The sequence below is a fragment of the Tupaia chinensis genome, unplaced genomic scaffold, assembly GCF_000334495.1.
Source record: "Tupaia chinensis unplaced genomic scaffold, TupChi_1.0 Scaffold000045_1, whole genome shotgun sequence".
NCBI lineage: Eukaryota > Metazoa > Chordata > Mammalia > Scandentia > Tupaiidae > Tupaia > Tupaia belangeri.
The window spans coordinates 10,349,675-10,372,666 of NW_006159501.1; positions in this window are offsets into that span (position 1 = coordinate 10,349,675).

A 22,992-nucleotide genomic window follows, 5' to 3' on the forward strand; every position below is an offset into this window, starting at 1 on the left:
CTCTGTCCCTCTGACTCACTCCCCTCTGCCCTCACTGGGATCTTTGTGGGGCTTGGAGCTGCTGCTGCCCCTGGGAACTTTCGGTCCAGGTGCTCCACCCAGGTCTGCAGCACAGCACAGCCTTCAGCTGCACACTTCACACCACATGTGACTGAGCAATCACCTTGCCTCTCCTACTTATGTTGTGGGGCCTGGTGCGGAACTGTTCCAGGCTCTCGCACGTCTGCTTTCCTCACAGGAGCCACAAGAGTCCACTTCCCACACGGAGCAGCAATTCCGGCTGAGCGCACACAGGGCTGTTCTTGCCGTTGACCTTCACCTATCTGGAGGCATTCACAGCTTGGCGGCGCCTTTGTTTGGAACGTCCCAGCTTTTGTGGGCCTTTGGGTCCCCACTCAGAGCTGATTCCTACAGGGCCCATGGTCCAATGCACCGCTGGCTCCCACCCGTGCCTGGGCTTGGAAGTAGGACGCTGCAAGGGCAGGAGATCTCACTGACTGCTACTCAAAGACAAGCTTCTGCCATCTTTACCGCCTACCAGGTTCCACCTCTCTCCCATCCCAGCTGGACTCAGATCCCCAACTACTTTCAGACCTGGCCTGAAAGTTTCAAGGTTATGTTTTGGACTTAAAATTATGTGTGTGCTTTGGAGAAGAGGTAGAAGTAACAGTAATGAAGAAATAGTGATCAAAGAAAAAAGTATGGAGGGGAAGCTTGTCTGCTTTTTGGTGACTGGCAGGTTGTGGTTTCAGAGGCCTACACTGGCTTTCTGGTTTATATTGCAAAGCACAATCACTGTTGCTGGTCTCAATTCTCTGTAGGATTTATACTTATTTCTCTAAATCTTGGAATTCTAGCTTTCTAACTTAGTTGGAAATTCATATGAGATAGTCACAAAATGAAACTTGCTATTTAATGACAAATGCCAAATACACATTTCATACACTGTAGCTGAAAATAAATGTGAGCCACAGATAGTTACATTCCCTTACGCTTACAAATCAGTTTCATTCTTTGGAATCTCCTTCTTCTCTGGTTCTGGATTAATCTTAATTGTTCATGCTTCGTCAAGCCCTAATTTCCTCTCCCTTTTCATATGATCCAGAGTTTAAATCACCATGAAGTATTGGGCATGGTAAGTCTCACTCCTAAGGTGGGTTTTCATTTTCAGTTGGAGATCGTTTAGAGTGTAGAATTGCAGGGATCTGTCGGCCAGTTTTCCTTTGTGTATGTCTGTACGTGTGTTTTATGCTTATGGAAAACATTAAGCACATGAAACTGGCTTCAGAAATTTAATTTATGATCGACAAAAGGGTCCATCAGTATTACTTGTTTTTCTCCTGGTTTGCATGAACAAGGAGAGGACACGGGTCTAAAGCTGGAACTAAGTATTGAGCTCACTCTCAGGGAGAGTTAGAGGAACTCTTTAAAGAAATGCCACGGAAAAGGTGGCTACAGCTCAAGAATCATCATCTCCTCCGAAGGGCAGGTGGCTCCCAAGTCGCCTCCTCCTGCACATGGCAGGTCCTGGCAGGTGCCTGTTGAGCGGGTGTACGCGTTTACAAGGGCGTGAATGAGGATACTGTCCTCGACGGCTGCGGAAGTCCAGAGTTGCCGTTCTCCTCTTCAATGTCATTGGACTTTACATTTTACAATCTGGCTTCCTTGAATGAAATTAACACAGGGATAAAGGGATTGGTCAATTTAAGATTTTTCTTATCATTTTTATGTGGGTGGAGTCTGTGTAGAAGATAATAATCATTCTTTTACATTTTTTTCTGTGTGCCAGACACTTCTAATGTGTCATACTATTTAGATTCTGAACTGTAAAATACCATAGCCACTGGCCACATTTTGATATTTAAGTTTAAATTAATTAAAACTAAATATAATTAGGATTCAATTCATCCAGTAGTCACACTAGCTGCATTTAAGAGTTAATGGCCATGCGTGTCCCTCATCAGGCAATTTCTATCAGGCAGCAGTGGAGTAGCTGTACCTGGCAGTTTTATATCCAGTTTATCAGTGATCAACTTGGTAATGAAAGAAACCAACCTATGGTTATACAGTTAATACAGAATTGCATGTCTCAGATTGAATGCCAGTTTTCTAGAGATTGGGTTGTAAGTAAAATCACAGAGGCTTAATGGAAAGGAACTGATAGATTGACAGGTGAGTTATGTTGCTGGACTCCTTCAATGGTATTACCAAATTCTATGATGTGCCAGGATTGAAGTTCTTGTGACATTTCCGCGAGGTTGCACTGGGCATATTGACTAAAAAGAAAACACTGCAGTCTCTTCTTTTCTTCTTTTTCTTCGAGAGATTTTTGCTATAGGATGTGTGTGCTTATTGGAGAGACAGAGAGACAGAAAGCAAGCAAGGAATCAACTCCTGGGGGAATGGCCATGCCATAATCCCTTCCCCTCTATTCTTCTCTCAGGACTTTGGGCATGCACACACCTGCATCCAGTGAGAGTTTCAAGTCACTGGGTCAGGGACTCGAACCACAGTCAACATGGGAGCTCAGTACCTCAACTCTACGCCAACTGCTGGCCCCAACACTGTAGTCCCTTATAAAACTCCAACCTAGAGCATCTTAGGCATGCTCTGGATCTCTGGAGCTGTTTTCTGTCAGCAAGGATCTCATGCTTTTAGTTCACTCTGAAGGAGACAGGGGAATCATATGACACCCAATCATGAGCAACCCTCAGAGGTCGGCAAGAACAATACACCTGTAACATAGATGAAGACCTATGAGTAGGCAGTCTAAGTCACTTCTCTACACTCACACTGCAAGGCACTCAAAGAGGAAGGAGTTGAAGCCATATCTGTTCATTCCCAAACCATCATTACTCCTGCTGTGCCACGCCGATTGATGTAAAGAAATTAAAACCTAACTTGTGCTGTGCATCATTTGTTCATCTTTCAAACATGTTTTTATTAAGCATCTACCATGCAGACATAGTCACTGGCCCGATAGGTTTTAGTCTAGTAGGGAGATAGCTCATGAGTAAATGACAAGCAGTGAGTGAAGGACTGCAATCTTGAGAGTATCACGGGGAAGAAGCACACAGCTCAGCGGACACTGCCTGTCTTAGGAAATTGCTTCCGATCTGAGTGAGGCATAAACAAATAGAATGAATTATCTGCTCACTGCTTCCTTTTTCTGTTTCCTAGAAATTCCTCTCTTCAGTTCTCAATCTCTCCTTTCCCCCTTCTCTCTTTTCCTCCTGATAATATTTCTTTTATTAGTCTCATTGATTGGTACATTTTTTAAAGGTTTTTGCCATAGGGTGCAAGCATTTGCTGGGGAGAGACTGAGGGAGACCTGGGGGGATGGCCAGGTCACAATCGCTTCTCTTTCAATCCCCTCCTGGGACTTTGGGCATGTGTTCACACATATCTAGCATGATTTCAAGCCTCTAGGTTCAAGACTCATACCATGTTTGAACATGTGGGAGTCCAGTGCCTTAACCACCATGCCATATGCTGGTTCCAATGTTTCTTTTTCTTTTTCTTTTTGGTTGTTAAAACCATTTTGTAAAATTATTAAAAATATTTTATTGGCTATTTGTTATGTGCCAGGCATTGTATCAGGCATTGTGTATTCAGTGATTTAAAAATCAGAAATTGCACCTGACAGTTGGGTTTAGGGGGTCAGGAGAAAAAGATTGTAGACATAAGAGTACACGTAAAAAAGTGAAATAGGTTATGGAACAGTGTACCACAGAGGAGTAAAATGTGTCACTGACGATTCAGTATATAAACTTAAAAAGAAAACCGAGTAGCACCATTATCAAGTGTGTACACATAATGCAATGCCCAGTATTGAAGAAGATGACTCTGCATGTATCGCCCACTGCATGTATGGTCTGGGAAACCCGACTGGACCCCGCGAAGGTGTACGATAACTACGTGTAACCTATTACAGTAAAAACAAAACAAAACGAAACACAAAACTGGTGAGAAGTGAGTTGGAGAAGGAGCAAGGATTGGTCTCCCAGAATTATCAGTTGGAGGCTGACATCATTAATTTACATTTTAAAAGGTCATCCCACAGGCATAATTAGTATAATTACTTAATTATAAACATCACACTTTCCAAAAGTTAAAACTTGCTTAGAAGAACGTCTTAATATGAGAGGGGGCATGGTGAAATAATGAGTCCGATTCACTGTTGACTTTGTTGTCCTTAGTACGTCAGAGAGACCCAGCTCCTTGGCTCACCTGTGCACAGTGCAGGCTGGTTCATCTGGAGGTTTGTGCGGTGTCTGCTCCACTATTAGCGTTAAGCCTTCTCCTGAGATTCTCTCTACACACTGATGATACTGCCCGGCCTGGTCTTCTCCCACTTGTGCCAGTCATCGGGCAGGAGCTCGTTCTCTGTCCTCCTGGGTCAGCCCCGATCTTGGGCAAGTTCTGTGTCAGGGGTGGGGTCTCTCTGATCATGCCCTTCCAGCCGCAGAACAACTCTTTACAAGCCCTGTATTTTCTTTTGTCTACCCTAATAGCTTTGTTTTGTCTTCTATTTATTTTCTCCAACATCAATGAATTTTCAGCAGGGCAATGAGGTTTGCTGTCTTTCTGTCAGTGGTTTAAGCCTTTTATCCATAAGGGAGAAGGAGAGAAAGATCCAGGCAGGGCTTTATGCCTCTCCTGCAGCTGTGTTCCCCTCCTAAACGCTGCCCTCCAGGCCTCCTCAGGTTCCTGCCCTTCCAGCAGCTTCTCTATGATCCCACTGGGTCTGTGATTCACCTGTGGTCATGGCTGCATGCTACCATGCAGTTTAAAAATGTTACATTCTAAATGATGTAGAGCACTTGAATGTATAAATAATAAAAAATAATAATAATGATAATAAATTTTTAAAAAATCATGGAAAAAAAATAAGCTGTCATACAAAAAAAAAATGTTATCTGAATTTTTTTAACAGCCTGACGGCAGCCTCTCTTCCACAAAGCCAGTTCCTGTGCCCACTCCTCCTTCGAGTTGCCTGTCTTTCCTTATATTTTGTATTAATTACTTGATTTGCACCCTCAGCACTCTAATGGGTTCAGCTTTCAGATTATCTGCTTTTTATTGTATTGAGGATGAGAGTAATGTAATTTCCAGTTTTATTTATTTTTAAGTTTGTCTCTTATTTATTTTAAGTGAGAGAGAGAGAGAGAGAAAGAGAGAGAAAGAAAACCTCCAATAGGATCCTGAAGCCATGATCCCACCCCAGCCTTCAACCAGCTTCAGGGAGTAGGCCCCCATGTGCCAAATATACTCAGAGTTACCGACTTGAACTGTGAAACTTCCCATGAAAGATTACCTTGCAGAGTATGAGGTTTTGCCTTTGAATTGTGTCTTATCGCTGGGTTTTCTGTATTTTAAGTGGTAGCTAGTGTACCTTACCCGTTTTTTTTGTTTTTTGTTTTTTGAGAGATTTTGCTATAGGGTATATGTATTTGTCAGAGAGAGAGAGAAAGAGACAGAAAGTGAAAAATCACCCCCTGGGAGGGATAGCCATGCCGTAATCCCTTCTCTTCTATTCCCCTGCTGGGATTTTGGACAAATGCACACAAGCATGCAGGCCGCTGGGTTTGGGACTTGAACCATGCTGATCACATCAGAGTTCAATGCCTTAACCACTGACTACCTGCTGGCTCCTCATTCTTTTACTCCTTTATAGAAGCAGATAGGTTTTAAGTTCTTTTTTAAAAACAGAATCTGATAATTTCCATCTTTTACCAGTGAGTTTAGACTATTTACATGTAATGTAATTAATTGTATAATTAAATTATAGAATATTGGAGAAATATATTTATGAAGGAACCATATGTTATAACAAGAACAATAAACCTGAGGTCTAGGGTCCTAAGCTAATTATTTCATTTTGACATTTATAAGCTTTATAATTTAGATAATCATTTAACTTATGCATCTCAGTTTATTTAATCTTTTTTTTTTTTTTGAGAGGTTTTTGCTATAGGGTGCCTGCGCTCTCTAGAAAGACAGAGAGAGATAGAGAGATAGAAAGTACGAAACCACTCCCCAGGTGGATGGCAATGCTGCAATCCCTTCTCCTCCATTCTCCTCTTGAGATCTTGGGCATGCACACACATGCGCCTGGTGTGAACTTAAGTCACCAGATCTGGGACTTGAACCATGGTTGACTACATGGGAGTACAGTGACCTAGCTATTACACTAACTGCTGGTCCCACAGTTTATTTAATCTTAAAACAATGATTATGATACTAGCATAAGGAATTACCTTAGGGATTATAAAAATTAATGTAGCCTATATCACATTGAAAACTGTGTTCTAAAAAAAATATGATTTTACGATCAAGGAGAAAATTGTGGTCAAACAGTTCCATAGAACTTAATAAACTTGTAGTTTTGTTCTCCCTTATACCTACATGAGTGGTAATAAAAATGGTACCTTTAAAGCATAATTCTAGAATTCTCTTACAATACTTGTCACACCTTGTACTTATTTGCTATGTTTCTCATGTCAGACTAGGTTCTCCTCAAGATCAGAAAATTTAGTTTAACTAGCTTTTCCTGTGTCTTGAAGAAGGCATGGTACAGAATATATGCTTAAAATGGGTTTGTGAAAATGAATCACATTTTAAAAATGTACCACCAAAGTGCCCTGTACCAGTCTGGAACAGAGAATGTCCTAGGTAAGAGCTTTCCAGCATTCAGCCAGCCTCTTGATATTCTTACTTCCAGGCCTTGATAGGGATTGCTGCTGACATTTCTTGAACACTCCAACACCCAAGACAGCCTTGACTATGCAATTGGAACCATGGGTGGTGAACATTCTTTCTGAAGTACATGTAAATATTTGGTGTCAGTCCACCGTCAGCTGCACACAAAGCTACATGGGTTGCCAGGTTTCATGACTTTGTATGATGGGGTCTCCAGACTGGAATAACTGTTTCATTCGTGTGTGACTTTTCAGCATTCCTGAGACATTACCACTCTGGTGCCCAGATGTAAAGTGGTGAGAGAATTAACTAGGGTCTCACAAACTTCTGGAGATTTGCTTTTTGTATCCATATTAATAAAGCATTTCTCTTCTGTCAAGGTGGAATCAAAAGTCTTCTCTCTGAAACTTTTGTGGGTTTCTGTGGTTTCATGGAGCATGCCTAGGATTGGGATACCTCTTGCATTTCTTCTAGTTCTGAGTGTAGAGGTTCACCTGGAGCCCCCAGGAAAGCCTCTGAGTAAAGCTACATAAGCCCTACATTACAAAGATAAGCTTCTCCCTCTACCCTTCTCCATCTGAAATCCAGGCTTACCCCAACTTTATCAATGTCTACCCTCCAGTTTGTTTCTCATAGTCTGTACCATACAACTGAGCATCAAATACATCTGAACTGAAATCCTTTAGTCTTGTGTATTTTGCTTTTAGTGTTGTTCTCATCTCCTCTGATCAAGAGCCCTGTCTTCAAGTTCACTCTTGGTCTTAAATGCCAATTAGAGGGTGGGGAGAAAGTGGCTTCTTCATAAACATTTGCTAACTTTACACCTCACTCCATGCCTACATGTTGAAAGCATTTCACTGGGAGGTTATAAATGTGAGAACATTCAAGAAGCCAAGTCCAATACCCATGCACATGTGTTAGGGCGCTACATTAAAGTTCTTTGTAAAACTCTGCCTGAGGTCCTGGGTCCCAATGTTAAATGGTGCACAGGCTGGTAGTAGTGATTTCAGACCTCAGTGAGAAAAATGTTGACCTACCAGTAAGGACAAGTTTGTCTTGACACACAGCAGTTCAGGTGGGTCAAATTCTATGTCAGGTCAAATCATTTATATTGCTTCACCCTTTTCTGAGATACCTGGTAGTGAGAAGAACTTGAATACTTTTGGTGACTGAGTGACTGCACTGCCCTCTCTGAAGACCCGGATTTAGTATGAGGGGAGACCTTAGCTTTTATTCTGTTTGTTTTAGGAGAGTTTGAGTAAGTGCCTCCATCCTGCTCCATCCATCATCAGAAATTGGAAGGCAAATGCGGGTTTTAGAGAGAGCTATGTAAGAGCAAGTCGAACCTGTAGGCCTTGCAGAGTGAAGCCTCATGAGGGAGGGCTGTGTCCCATGACCGCGCTCTCCTCTTGGCTAAGCTGGCAACCAGACGATATCTGCTCAATGGATGATGGGTGACTGGGCTGAAGGAAAAGGCAGAGATCTCACTGTTAATGGAAGATTCATCATCACATTGATGCTTAGTCGAGGATAGATCTCTGACATTCTCCACCTAGCCACTGTGCACTGTCGTTAGTGTGGCGACGGATGCATCCCAGCACAGTGTGTTTTCTGACCAACATCACTGTTCAGAGATGCTGGCCAGTGTCGGTGCAGCCTGGGCAGGGGGAGAAGTTGGGCCGTGAGTCATCATCTGTGATGACCATGGACTTTAGGGACCAGGATGTTGACGCTCTAAGTCACAAGGAGAATCAGCACATTAATGCCTTTGTTCCTAACCATCAAGGTCACTCAGCTGTTCTCAGTCTGGCATCAAGGTCCTTGGAGTCTATGCAGCCTCTCAGCACTCCCACCTCTGTCCTGAACTCTGCTGAGCAGCGTCCTGCATTTACTGCTTCCTGCTGGCTTCACAGTTGTGCAGAAATCTATGCCTGGTTCTGCCTTTCCTGATACGGTTTAGTATAAGGCTTGAGTCTCCCTGCTCCATTTTAGCTGTGTATTTTTGATAAAATGGAAGTGTGATTTCAGTTTAATTCGATGAATAGTTTTCTACTGCACCATGATGAAGATAAGGAGAGATATTTCGCTCAAGATGATCATTGCATAGGGCGCTTCTCCTTCTAGCTATGCTAAGCTGGATTTTGGAGGAAAGAGTAAGATCTGCCTTTTCTCAGCACTTTCCACTGTTGGTTATTGGCCACATTTCCTCAAGTATCCTGTGAGCCAGACTTTACTCTCATTGAACCTCTCACTTATGCCTTTATTTTTCCCACTTTGCATATGAAGAAACTGAAATCCAGGGTCAAGGAGGTTCATAGCGCTTGCAAAGGACCCTGCACATTTCCAAGGGCACAGACACAGGAAGTGGTGGAGGCAGACCCCAAACACAGACCTGAGCCCGAAGGTTGGAGCTCTTACTGCAGAAAGCTTTCTGCATGCCTCACAAAAATGACAGATGCATGGTCAATGCCACAGCTTGGATGGCTTTTCAATATATTTGTAGAAATGGGATATATAGACCTTTAATGGAGATAGGATAGGATAATATATAATTAAGTACTAGCATTGGTCAGGGATAACGGATTTTATATTCCAAGAAGCCTCTGAGTCCAGTCCAGTTCCATTCCTTCACATACTCAGTGAGGAGATTAAGGACTACTGAAGTATCAAATCTTGTTCAAAGCCACAAACACCTATCACAGGCCAAGCCGGTACTCAGTTCTGGGTTACCCTATTGCCAATCCATTATCTATTGTGATGCATCCTCTGCCTCGATGTTTTCTGATAATCAAACCTTAGTGTTTCAGCATGTTATGAAAAAAGTGTAGGTTTTGGTCAGTGGATGTTTGGTTAGTGAATTTAAATCTAGGAAGAAATGTAGAAGAACAGAGGAAATTATTTCTCACCCTAAAATATGCATGAGTCTACACAGCCCAATGTCTTACCAGAAATGTGTAATGTCAGTCTGAACTGGTATTTACAAATGAAGAGATGTTATTAGTGGGATAATTTGGTTAAATGAATATTATGCAAATTATATCAGATTTTAAGATAACATAACAATTTTATGGAAGATTACTTCCGAAATTATACACTTAAAGAGTGCACACATTAATAACACACCACAAGGACACATAAATTATATGAGTCATATCTTTCTGCAATTGTATACATTGAATAATGTGGTGTTTATGCAAGAGCAAAGGTATACTATGTTATTCAAACATACTGACACTTTAAAGTTCTATATTAACATCTCCCTAGACAACTAGAAGATACATAAATAATAGACGTAGTGTTTTGAACAAGATGTGATTTGTTCTTCCTCTAAAGGCAAAAAAAAAAAAAAAAGACCACATGTATAGAGAAAATGTGATGAACTCCAAATAACAACTAGGAAGAGTTATACCATCTGTAGTTATTTTACATAGTTTGTTACACTGAATTAATCTAATCATCAAAGTAGGAAGAGTTTTCTCATCTCATAACAACATGGAAACACTTTTCCCTCATAATCCCTGGGTATTCTCCTTTTCCAAGGTGAGAAAGGAGTAGCACTCAGAAGCTGGGAGTGATGGGTCAATACCTCTCTCCTTCAGATAGCATGGAAGGCTCACAGCTCCATCAGTGCACTGTGCTGTAGTGTGCGTGTTCCCATGTCATGCTTCTGTCCATTTCAGTTTTTATGGTTTCCCTTTCTGGTACCTTTCCTTCTCATCTCTTATTCTCTTCTCCCTTGGATCCTCTGATGAGCTCCCATCTCATCTTTCAATATTTTTCCTGAGAATTCTAGCTTGTATGAGGTCTCTCTGGCCCAGGTGGGGGAATTACATCTTCATTTGACCTCCTGCATTCATGTTGGTGTACTTGGTTTCCAGGTTGCCTCTCCATTAGTCTTCACATTTGTTGATGTGTGGAATGAATGAATGAATTGATGGAAAGGAAAGCAGAAGCTGAGAAAGACCCCATGGGCTATAAGAGGTATGATTCTCAACATCAGTGCTACCACCTGCACCATCAATTCTTCATGTACACTTGGGCTGGACTACAGCCTTTCATGTCTGTGAAGTAGACCAGATGTCCTTTTAGCTCCTGGTACTGTCTTACTTCCCCATCACTAAGGAACCTCTCTGACAGGCTTCCATTTTGGAAGAACTGTCTTCATTTCCTACAGTGGAGTTGGGAATAGCTACCTCTAGGTTTTTATTATCTGCTATAGGAATTTTAGAGGAAGACCACCACTCAAATAGTATCAGTTTAGGCAGCCATTAACTATATCTGTGTTTGAAAAAAAGTCAGCCTCCGTTCTCTCTTTCCTCATCCTTACTTCTCTTCTCTTCATTCTTTCTCAAAGACTTACTGAGGGCCTACTATCAAGTTACACGCTGGCTGTGATGGATGCAAATATGAATAGAAATCAATGCAATTATGACAACTTTTTTTCCTCTGTGACAGAGAAAGAAGTGCTCACCAACATCCAAGCTTTCCCTCCTGCTGAGCACACAGCTCAGCAGCAATTCTAGTTTCCTTGCAGCTTTTTTTTTTTTTTTTCCTGGTAAATGACTGGGATTTGGCCAGTACCACTGTAGACAGAAGCGCTGAATGCCATTTTCAAGTGTGACTTTTAAATCTTCCTGCAACATCATCTGAGCTTTCTCTCTCTTCTCCCATCTGCTCATTGGATTTAGAAGATCCAAGAAAGAACCCCTGAGGTTCTGGTTTTGTGAAGCACCAGATCAAAGCATCCTGGATCCCTGAATGGAGCCAAGAATGACACCAACTACCACTGCCATCCAGACAAGAGCAATGGCCCGTGATGAGGAGAAGCAAAAACACAGACTAGGAATCAAAATCTTTCTGAGAACCAGTGGAATTGAAGGATTATTTGTTAAAATAATGAGTGCCCGCTGACCGATATAATATCCTCAATCAATTGACAACAAACCCTAACATTTGCCTTAGTGAACACCCAGTTGTTCCTCTCTTCTCATTACATTTAATAAGTGTCATTCTTCTGATGTGGCTCCATCTCTTCCTGCTCACCAAGGAACTTTATTCTCTCTGAAGCATCTTCTTCCACTGGCATCATGGACATTAATTTTGAAATTTTTCAAATAAGAAAATTAAAAAGAAGTAAGTAAAAATAAACCCCAAATCATCTCCAAATTTCCTCCATCAGAAAGAACCAGAAGAAAGACAAACACATGCCCCACTTTGGGCCCCTTTCACCTTCAGCTGCTCCCTTTAGCTCTCCTCGCCTTCTGAAGTAAACTTAAAATATGTGTCTGCATTCTGTTTTCTCAATTCTGGGAGTGCTAAAGGCTGCTGTCGTATGGCTCTTCTATGCCTTTTACCTCCCCTGCTGTGCAACTGCTCTTATACCAGCAACGACCTCACCGTCCTTTTAGTTTCTTTTAATTAATTAATTCATTTATTTCTTCCATGTGTGAGAGAAACGAGAGAGAGAGAGAGAGAGAGAGAGAGAGAGAGAGAGAGAGAGAGGCAGCATCCCCGGTAGGATCCTGTCACTGTGATCCATCTCCAGCCTTTGCCAGCCCTAGATTATGGACAGGCATGTGCCTGGTGTACTCAGGGAGGTCTTCAGATTTGAACTGGAAACCTTCTCATGTGAGACTGCCTCTTATGGTATCATATTTTATTGCTGCACCAGCACCTGACCCCCTTTACAGCTATTAATTATTTCTTTATTGGAAAACTCAGAGAAACGTGTTAGTGCTTTTTCTACAGCATTTTGCTTGTTGAACTCCTCTTTCTTGAAAACGTCTGTTCGCTTGACCTCCACGTACCATGGTCTCCAGATTTCCTTAATATCTGTCTGGCCTTTTTTTTGGTTCTTTTGGGGAATCCTTTCCCTATTGCTGTGACATAGCATCTCACTCATCCATGTGCTTGCTGGCCAGTCTCACCGCGCTCTCCTCGCTCCACTCGGGTGAGGGTCCTTCCAGTTCTTTCTCCAGCCCAGGATGCTTCTTGAAGCTCCAGAAGTTGCCCAACTGCCTTCTTACAGGTCCTCTTGGGTATCCCTCTGAAGCTTCATATTCAGGACTATGCAGCCCAGCCGCACAGCTCACCCTTCAAGTTCCCGTCTCTGAAGAGCACGGCTCTCAGTTTCCCTGCGCGATCGTGACTGGGAGCAGTCCCTGCCGTTTCCACCTTCCGGTACCTCTCTGAATCACCCATGCCCCTCCATGCCCCTGGCCACTAATGAGTCCATGCACCACCATCTTTCCCAGTGACCCCCAGAGACCTACCTGCTGCCACCCCTGGCATCACACCGACAGCCCTCCAGGGTGTCCTCACTCAGTGTGGTGCCATGCGACATAGCGGCCTACTTGATTCATTGCTCCTCTGCAGCCCACATGACGTCATCAACACATCCACATGTCCCCTCAACCCCTGCTTAGAAGCCTCAGCGAGCTGAGCGTACGGATCTGTCCTTGTTATCCATCCCACCATCCTCCAGTGTGCCTACTTCAACCAGGAAGACCACTCTTTCACTCCCCAAACTAATATAGAGTTCTTGCTTCTCCTTCAAATATAAAATTTCCATGTTGAATTAAAATAAATTTTTCCAATAAGAAAATCAAAAAGAAGTAAGTAAAAATAAATCCCAAATCATAACTACCATTAAGCATCTGGTGATCTTGTTCTAGAATTTTTTTCACTGCACAGCACATACACTCATGCAAGCTGATACACAAACATGTGTAAACACACACACACACACACACACACACACACACACACACAGAGTATTCCTGACTACAGCAAACCAGTTTAAACCACTAAAACAATCTCATAGATCCAGACTGTGCTCTGGAGTCAGGGCTGCATTCCTCTCTGTCTGGACTGTTGCTCCTCCCTTTCCAGACATGGAACCAGGTATGCGAGCAGAACAAGTCAGCTCCATGACTCCAAATAGAGCGACGCAAGATAGCTTTGTGTCTATGTCTACATGCACATGACAGGCATTTGTGTATCACAGAGTTTCATGAATGGTTATATGGCAGCTGCTGCCTTGGGACTTGTGCCCTTCCACTGGATAGTGACCTGGCTGTGGAAAAGGTGCTGTTCTTGCCACTCAGTTTGTGCTGTTGAGTCACAGCCAAGAGACTCCCTTTCCAGCACCTCCTGTATGGGCAGGACCCAGGTACTCAGTTCTGGCTGGCAAATGGCAGCTCGGCCTGAGGCTCACGTTTTCTGCACCTACTGCATGAAAATGCATACACAATTCTCCTCTTTCTCACTCTCCTCCCCTGTTTTCTGGGTGTATCTTAATCCCAAGGCATCCTCGAGATGCCTCCTGTCCTAATACCTATTAGACATAAGTGAAAAGTAAATTTCCACTTTCTTAAGTCACTGAAAGCTTGTACATTAACCTAACACAACTAAACATTGTTCTGTCTCTACAAATAAATTTAGATTTATATAATCATTTTTACTAATTTCCTTCTATTCCATTCATGAAAGTTCCAGAAATTTAAGGACTATTTATGTAATTTTACTGTTTTTATTATTTTAATTTTCTATAGGGTACATGTGCTCACCAGAGAGAAAGAGAGAGAGGGAAAATGAGAAAGCAAGCCACCGGGTCCAGGACTTGAACCATGTCAGCCATGTGGGAGCCCAGCACCCTAACACCATGCCACCTGCTGGTCCTAGTAGCAGAATTTTAGCCAAACAGTTATTGATGGACATTTAGTTATTTGTGAGCTTTATATTTGCCTTTTTTTAAAAAACAAATTATTTTCTTCCATTGTAACAGCACTACAGTGAATATGTTCTCTCATAAATCTTCAAAAAAACTGAATATCCTTACATGAAAATTTTCAGGGTTAGGCGATGTATATGTTTAAATTGTGAATATGGGAACCAGCAGATGGTGTAATGGCTATATCACTGGACTCCCATGTAGTTGAATGTAGTTCGAATCTTGGACACAGTGGCTTAAACTCACGCTGGGTGTGTGTGCATGTGTGCCTAGGATCTCGAGAGGAGAATAGAGAAGAAGGGATTGTGGCATGGCCATCCACCTTGGTGGGTGATTTCTTGCTTTCTGTCTCTCTGTCCCTCTCTGTCTTTCTGGTGAACGCACACGCCATATAGCAAAAACCTCTCCAAAATAAATAAATAAATAAATAAATAAATAAATAAATAAATAAAATGTGGATACAAGGATATCAAATAGATCTTCACACTTGTGGCAAACCTACATAAATGTGACAATGTTTTGAACCCTTTTGCCAACATTGTCAATACTTTATCTGATATATAAAAATATTATTTGAATTATAATTTTTGGGGGGGGTTTAAAAATCTTTTTATATAATTATTGTCATTGCATATTTTTCCCAGAAGTAATCATGTTTTTGAAAATATTCATCTTATTGTTTTTAAAGTACTTGTGATATATTAAGAATATTAACTGTTTTTTAAAATTTTCATTTATTTATTTATTTTTTTTAGAGGTTTTTGCCATAGGGCACATGTGGTTGCCAGAGAAAAAGAGAGACACCAAGACAGGGAGGAGGAAAGTGAGAAATCAGCCCCCAGGGGGGATGGCCATGCTGCAATCCCTTCTTTTCCATTCTCCTTCTGGGATCTTGGGCATGTATGCACACACACCTGGCATGATCTTTCAAGCCACCAGGTCCAGGACTTGAATCGTGGTCCATCCTGTGGAAGTTCAGTGACTTAACCACTATGCCATCTGCTGGCCCCAGAATATTATCTCTTTATTTTAAATACTTTTTCCTGGTGGTCATTTTTTTTTGTTTTATTTGTTGTCTGTTTCTGACTATATAGATTAAAAATACACATATTTAAATTTATAAATCTTTCTTTAAAATAGGTATCATTTAGTGATGCGATGTGCTCTGAGAAACTCATCTCTAGGCTATTTCTTCTCTGGTGAGGATCACAGAATGCACATACACAAGCCCAGATGCACAGCGAACACACACCTTCACTATACGGTAGGGCCTGCACTTCCTATGGGACCGCGGTCACATGCGGGTCTACTTTGACTGAGTAGTTGTAAGGCGGTGTGTGACTGCATTTTTCTAACTATAATGACATATTCAAGAATGGCTATTCAAATCACAAGATTATGAAGTCGCTAGCAGTGATTTTCATTTCTTTATTATTGTTTTGATCTAGATGAAATTTATCTTGATATAAAAGGTGAGAAAAGGACATGGCTTATCATTTTCTCTCCTATGGTGAGCCACACCCTCTAATGATCATTTTTTAGTGGCTGAAAGGAATTCAAGGCAGTGCTGGTTTTCATCGGCATCTTCATCTCGGGTGGATGCTCTGCAGAGGACTGCTGCCAGAGTTGCCCGTCATCCTCGGACCCTTGGCTGGGACACCTGAGCTAAGGTCATCCTCACGGAGATCAGAAGATCTGGTGAGTGGCCTGGAATAGTCCACAGTCCTATAATGAGTCTCAGAGCAGGAGAAGGCAGGGCAGAGATGAGGCTCTGAGGAAAACATACTCATGCTACTTGCTGCCATGCGGACTTCTTCTTTAGAAAAAAATTATTACTTTTTTCCATGAGAGAGACAGAGAGTCACTCTCAACAGGACCCAGCTCTCTCTTGTGGCTGTCACGGGCCTCAGGTCCTCACCAGGTGTGACAGAGATGGCAGGACTTCGCCATATGGTCCTCTCCACAGGCTGCTCACAGCATGGAACCTCCTCCTGGAAAGAGGAGAGTTAGAGAGAGAGTGAGCCCCCAGGGGGTAGCCACAGTCTTCTTGTAACTTTATCTTTGAGGCAATATCCATCACATGTCACTGCTCACCAGGAGCAAGCAGCGAGTCCTGCCCAGTGAAGCGGGGAGAGCACAGAGGCATGCGTGCCTGGAGGGGGGTCCTCGGGGTCTCACCACAGCCTGCATTTAATGATGCTTATTTCTGAGAGTCAGAGAAGGGAAGACCTTGTCCTGACAGGAAGCGACGGTGTAGTTAGGACAGTTAGGACGGTGGTATCCCAGCCTGTGGGACGCCCCACAGAGTGCTTGGTGAGAGCCTGCCTTTCATGCATTGAGGAAAACAGGCACATCGGAGTGCAGTCCACTGTGGGGAGGAGTTAGGAAACTCAGGAGACAGCTGCCTTCCCAGGAGCCTCAGGGACTCTGTGACTCTAATCCAAGTGCCAGGAGCTTAGTGAGTCACTGTCGCTTGAGCAGAGGAGCACAGAGGCACGCTGCACCTTCGGCCAGCCTCTCTGAAAAGCTCCGCCTTCTGGGCCAAAGGGGTGATGATGCACCAAGAGTCTCCCTGGTTCGGAGTGAAAGGTGACCACAGGAGCACAGACCACTCTTTGCCAGAGATCTCTGTGGCACATCCCCCACAGTGACCATAGGTAGCTGCCACACCTCTGTCTGCACTGTGCTTCTCAGGGCACTAGTTTTAAAGCCAGCAAGCTGCAGACATGGCCGGTCTGTGTAAGGTACTGCTTGAAGGCCGAGTCTTCCTGGCAACTGTGCTCCATCTGGGATCGCTTCCCTCCTACCCTGCATGCAGGGCTGTGGATTCCAGGGTAGGCAGAGGAAGGGCCTTGTCAGGGTCCTTTGCTTGTGTGGCCAGTCTCCTTAGACTCACAGTGCCAGACGTGTTCACCTGCAGCTCCGGGTGAGTCTCAGGTGTGGCTTCTCTGGAGGTAGCTGAAAGCTGTGCAAAATTGCCGAGTGCCTCAAAATAGAATGGGAAGTAGAGGTGGTGAGAGTGTGCTGCGGTTTCCCAGAGGTTGGACTGCAAGCCTGCTCCCCACAGCACACGTGGCACCTGCTCTCTGCCCCTCTGCCTCTTCCTGCAGCAGCAAGACCAGGCAGCTGGGCAGACTCACCGTGAGAGGGAACGAAGCCAAGGGAACAATTACCGGGACGAAATTGAAATAACGGTATCCCTCAAATGGTGTCCCTCCTTCCTGGAAGACAGAATCCAATTTTCTTTTTTTTTTGCCTTTATTATTATTATTATTTTGGTAGAATGTATTTATTTGTTATTTCAAAAAGCAAGAGAGAGAGAGAAACAGACAGATGAGAGAGAAAGTCAATCTTAGCAGGGTCTTAATGCCACAGCCTACTGATAGCATCTCCAGGGAGGCCCCCAGATGCAAACCTGGAACCTTCCCATGCCACTCAGCCTCACAGAGCATCCTGTTTTACTGTCATGCCACTTTCCTGCTCCAGGATCTGGTTCTAAACATATATTTTGGTTCTATATTTTTGCTTGTAGATTCCTTACAGGTACCAGCACTCTGGGCAAAGGGAAAAGGAGGTGTTTTATCATCTCTCTCATATTTTCCAGGAATCCCACATACTGTGTGGTTTGCTCATTGCACCAAAACCCAATGAGAACAGATAAACTTATCTCCTTAGTTACAAATGGATTTTTAAAATAATTATTTAATTTTATTTATTATTATTATTAGTTTAATTTGTTACAAGGCACATTCATTCACCAGAAAGAGACAGAGATAGAGAGAGAGAGAAAGCAAGCTGTCCATTCACCAGAAAGTCAGAGATAGGAAGAGAGAGAAAGAGAGAGAGACAAAGCATGTCTGAGACTCGAACTGTGGTTGGCCACGTGGGAGTCCAGCGCCTCAAGCACCATGTCCCCTGCCAACCCATGCAAATGTATTTTTTAAAACTAGTTCTAACAATGAACTCTTCCCAGAAGTCATTCATCATAGCATCTGCCTCTACCCCTTATGAAATAAATCTTTGGTGAATGTTTTAATTTTCACTTATTAAGGACCACGGGCAGTGCTTAGTGATACCACATGAAGTCCTGGGTTTGCATCCCAAGCTCTCTAGTATCTGTTTTTGTGCCCATGGCCCAGGCTGACCAAGGCCGGGCATGGATCACTGCATGGGGACCCTGTTGGGTGTGCCTTTCTCTCTCTCAGAAAAAATAAACTTTTTTTTTTTAGTGTGACAGTTCATTTGGGGAGGATATTCTGTTGGTTTCAGCATTAGCTGAAAAGCAGCTTTTTCGATTGTGGTTTGATATGTATGTTTTAGAGAAAACCACTGCAGGTCTTCCTGCCAGGTCTAACTTTGCAAAATGTTCTTACACAAGTAATCACTCTCCTCATTTACTCAAAGAAGGAATCATTTGGCAGGTTATGCCTTATATTGTGCTAAACATGAAACAAAAGTGATTTTTAGTAGAATAAAACTAATTTAATCAGAGCTGATAAACTCAAATGCTTTCAGGGTTGAGGGTATCAGGAATGTGGGATGGTGTGGGAGCCAGGATGCTGGGGCTGGGCTGGGGCTGAGGCTGGAGGGTACAAACCCTGCCTAGAAACAGCACGTTCAATATTAACTAAAACACCACACTGGCCGAAGCAAGTCTGCAAGCCAGCGGGCTTCTGCACTGCAACCCCAGTGGGAATGCATCTCATGACTGAGGTTATTCTCTGTATTTTATTACTGGAGTGACCTAAATCTGCGAGGAAGAGGAAACCTCCGCAGACACCACCCATCCATCTCAGAGAGTGGGTCCAGCTTCAGAGACGACAACTGACTAGGTTTGCAGCTCCACTTCAGTGCAGCCCAGGGCCTGACGGCAGCACTGGGGAGGGGTGGTCTGCATGTCCAGGGCTGTGAGGACTAAACTCACAGCAAGAGAAGTACCCAGGACAGGTCAGAGTCAGCGCCCGGGGATGACTGCGTTTCCTGTCTGCTTGGGTTGACTGGGATCCAAACTTTCCTGATCTGCTTTAGCCTCTGCTCCTCATTTGGAAAGGGGACAATACCACGCCTTCTCCTTGTGCCCTCAGGGTTGAATGGGGTGATGCAGCCAAGGTCAGCTCTCTGCTCCTGGGGGTCCTCTTGTGCTCCAGGAGGCGTGAGGGGCCAGCCGAGGAGCTGTGGAGTGATGAGAAGGCATGCAGAGGGCACTCCAGGGCTCAGTTTAAACTAAAGGGCTTAAACATTTTCTAGACGGCTCAGCCCTCCAGGTGACCTAGGCTTTCTGGCTCTGGATGCCCTGAGCTTGCAGGCTTCTCGGTCTCTCTATCTGTGGGCTTTCTGACTATGGGTGCCCTGAGCGCTCCAGTTTCTTGGTCCATCTTTCCATCAGTTTTCTGGCTGGTCCTCAAGGACAGCCACTGCACAACAGGCCAGGGTCTGGCCCAGTATTTGCGGGATGAGTCAGTGACTCGGACAGAGGCTCTCTGGCACCTTCTTCCCTGCAGGCACCCTCTCTGGAGGTGTTCTCCTGGGCATGGGGGCCCTCCTCCCTCCCTCGGTGCTCTGAACAACCTCCCTTTCCCTGGTAAGCTGAACCTCAGACTTGTGAGTGCCTCCACTTAGCCTCCCTGCCTCCCAATACCCTTCTTACCCTCTCAGACAAGCATCCCAAACATCACCTAGGTTTCCCCATGGCTCCCACCCAGGCTTCCTCCATCTCTGGCTGATGGAGGGCCACTGCTAAGTCATGCTCAGCCTCCCACACTGTGCGGACACTGTCACTCCTGCAGTTCATCCCTCCTTCCATCTGGCCACTTGGCCCACTGGCCTCCTGCCCAGGCATCTCTGCATCTGAGCACCTCGGACAACCCCCTCTTTTCTCCTCACAATGCGGAGCACACACTGACGGCTCTTTATCTTCTATTAGCTCGAGAGTTTGCCATTTATTTTTCACCCCCAGAATCCCGGCCTAAGTTCAGGCCTCCAGAATCTCTCCTATGGATTATTCCAACTTCGTGCTAGTCTCTCTTCTCTGCTCCTCAATTCATTTCACCCTAAAATGAAATTTTACTTTGTTTTATACAGAAACAAAAAGACATACAAAGTGTAAAAACATGTACTTTTATATTTCTTGTAGAAAGTTAATGTGATTTTAAAATTTTAATTAATTAATTAATTGATTGATTGATTTTTTTTGGAGAGATTTTTGCTATAGGGCACATGTGCTTGCAAGAGAAACAGAGAGAGAGACAGAGAAAGAGAGAAATTGCCCCCCATGAAGAAATGATGACACCACAATCCCTTTGCCACCAATTCTCATCTCAGGATTTGGGGCACACATGCACACACACCTGGTGTTTCAAGCTGCCCGGTCTGGGACTCAAACTGAGGTCAGCCATGTTGGAGTCCAGCATACCAACCACTACATCACCTACTGACCCTGGGTTAATGTGATTTTTTTTCTCCTTCAAGATGATAAAGTCGTACAGATGAAGCTCCACTTTAATTTTTAAAAATAACATGATCAACCCTGGCAAGGCTTACTACCTTGTGATCAGGAATCACGGCAGAGGGAGGTGTTAGCTCGTGTGTAAGGGCTGAGGAGACACGGTGTGTGGAGTGTCCCTGTGTTCGTGCTTCGGGCTGCGGTTACAATCTCCTTCCTCCCAGCAGCGCTCCATCATGGCTGTTCTACAACGGCCTCGAGGACACAGAGGCCTGGAAAGGTTGGTATTTCCCAGGCCCCTGCACTATTCACACGCCGAGCTCATTATCCTTCCTTGACCTTGTGTCCTCTCTGGGTGTGGCTAGAATTCTCTTAGCATGCAGTACAACGCCTTTTCCATGGTGGGTGCTGCCATAGTCTTTTATTGAAGGGATAATTTAAAGAAAAAAAATTTTTTTGAGAGTTTTTTTGCTATAGGGTGCATGCGCTCGCCAGATAGACAGAGAAAGACAGAGAGGCAGAAAGTGAGAAACCACGCTCCAGGGGGGATGGCCACGCTGCAATCCCTCCATTCTCCTCTCGGGATTTTGGGCATACACGCACACGCGCCCGGCGTGAGTTTAAGTCACCGGGTCTGGGACTTGAACTGTGGTTGACTACATGGGAGTCCAGCGACATAGCCATTACACTAACTGCTGTTCCCTTGAATGGATAATTTGATTAATATCAGTCTTACTCATGTGTGGATATATATATTTATATATTTCAATTTTAAATAGGATTAGAAAATTTTGTAAATTCCAAACAAGGGTAACTCAGGAAGCCAACTGATTCTTGTTTGTTTTTTAATAACTGGAAGGAGAAGAGAATGGCAATGACAATGGGAGAACGCTTCTTACAGGATCGTTTATGTTCTTTGCTTTGACATTTGCCAGATACTTAAAAACATTTGGATTCTATGTGGGTGGACGATTCTGTCTTAATCAATATCTGCTCATCACTGTTAGGAATGGAAAAAAAAATGTGTCTAAAGAGAAGATTATTAACCAGTCTTGATAAACAGCTCGTGCCCATCAGCAGCTTTAATTCCAGCAGATCTCAGGCGACAATCTGAGGGTGTTTTATCCTTGTAAGTATTGAAAGCTTGCTAAAGTATTTTACTAGGACAATTGCACTCTTCACAACACACCCTATTGGGGCCAACATATCTCTAATTTGGCAGGAAATGTTAAAGTATTCAAAACTTTGCAAAGTTGAATCTCCACTACAAAAGGTATGTTTCACTTAATCTGCAGTTTTGGAGGTTTTGGGGAGCTGACATAGCATTCGGGAAGCACATGTTTTCAACACCAAGGCACGTGGGGCTCACCTTTCCTGGCTGTGGCTCTGCTAAGGAGATATCTTGACTCTTTTGGTTGGGGTGTGGGGTGAGCACTTGGAGGCTCCCTGGGTTACACATGTTTCCAATACAAAGTTCTATGCTTAACTGTAAACTAGTTCCCACATCTTAAATCAAAGGCAGATTTAGCAGAAATGTTCCAGCATTAAGGGAAAAAAAAAAATAGCTTTCTCCACTGCAGATTTTATGAAGCTTGTGTGATTCACCCACCCCTGTAGTCCTTTATCAGGGAGGGGTGAGTGAACGAAGCTTCACGGGTGCTCTAGGCAGCCCTGTGGAAATTTCCAAGCTGTCCTGAATCTCCCCAGTGACCCACACTGCCCAGGAGCACTGCTGTTGTTTTCCTCAGCTTCTGACCAGCAGGGACAAGGCTATTGTTGAAATTCTAGCTTACAAGCTGGAGTCCTCTTGGGAATTAAAATGGCTTCTATCCTACGTTAGAATTTCTCAAAACAACGTCCAAGATCCATCATTCTTTTATCTCTTATTTCACTTCCATATCTTTGCTCTTGTTCTTTGCTGCTGGTTGGTTTGAATAGTACTTTCCTTTGGCCCAGGTAAGAGAGGCTCCTCTCTGGGCCCTGAGTTTTAGAGAGGCCCCTCCAGGGCTTCTCCACAGGGCAAGGCACCAGTGTGCCACTTGGAGGCCCCCGACCCCCCCGCCCTTCCCTTTGCCTTTAGATAATGCTTAGTGTGCCCAGGACCTCAGAATTCCCT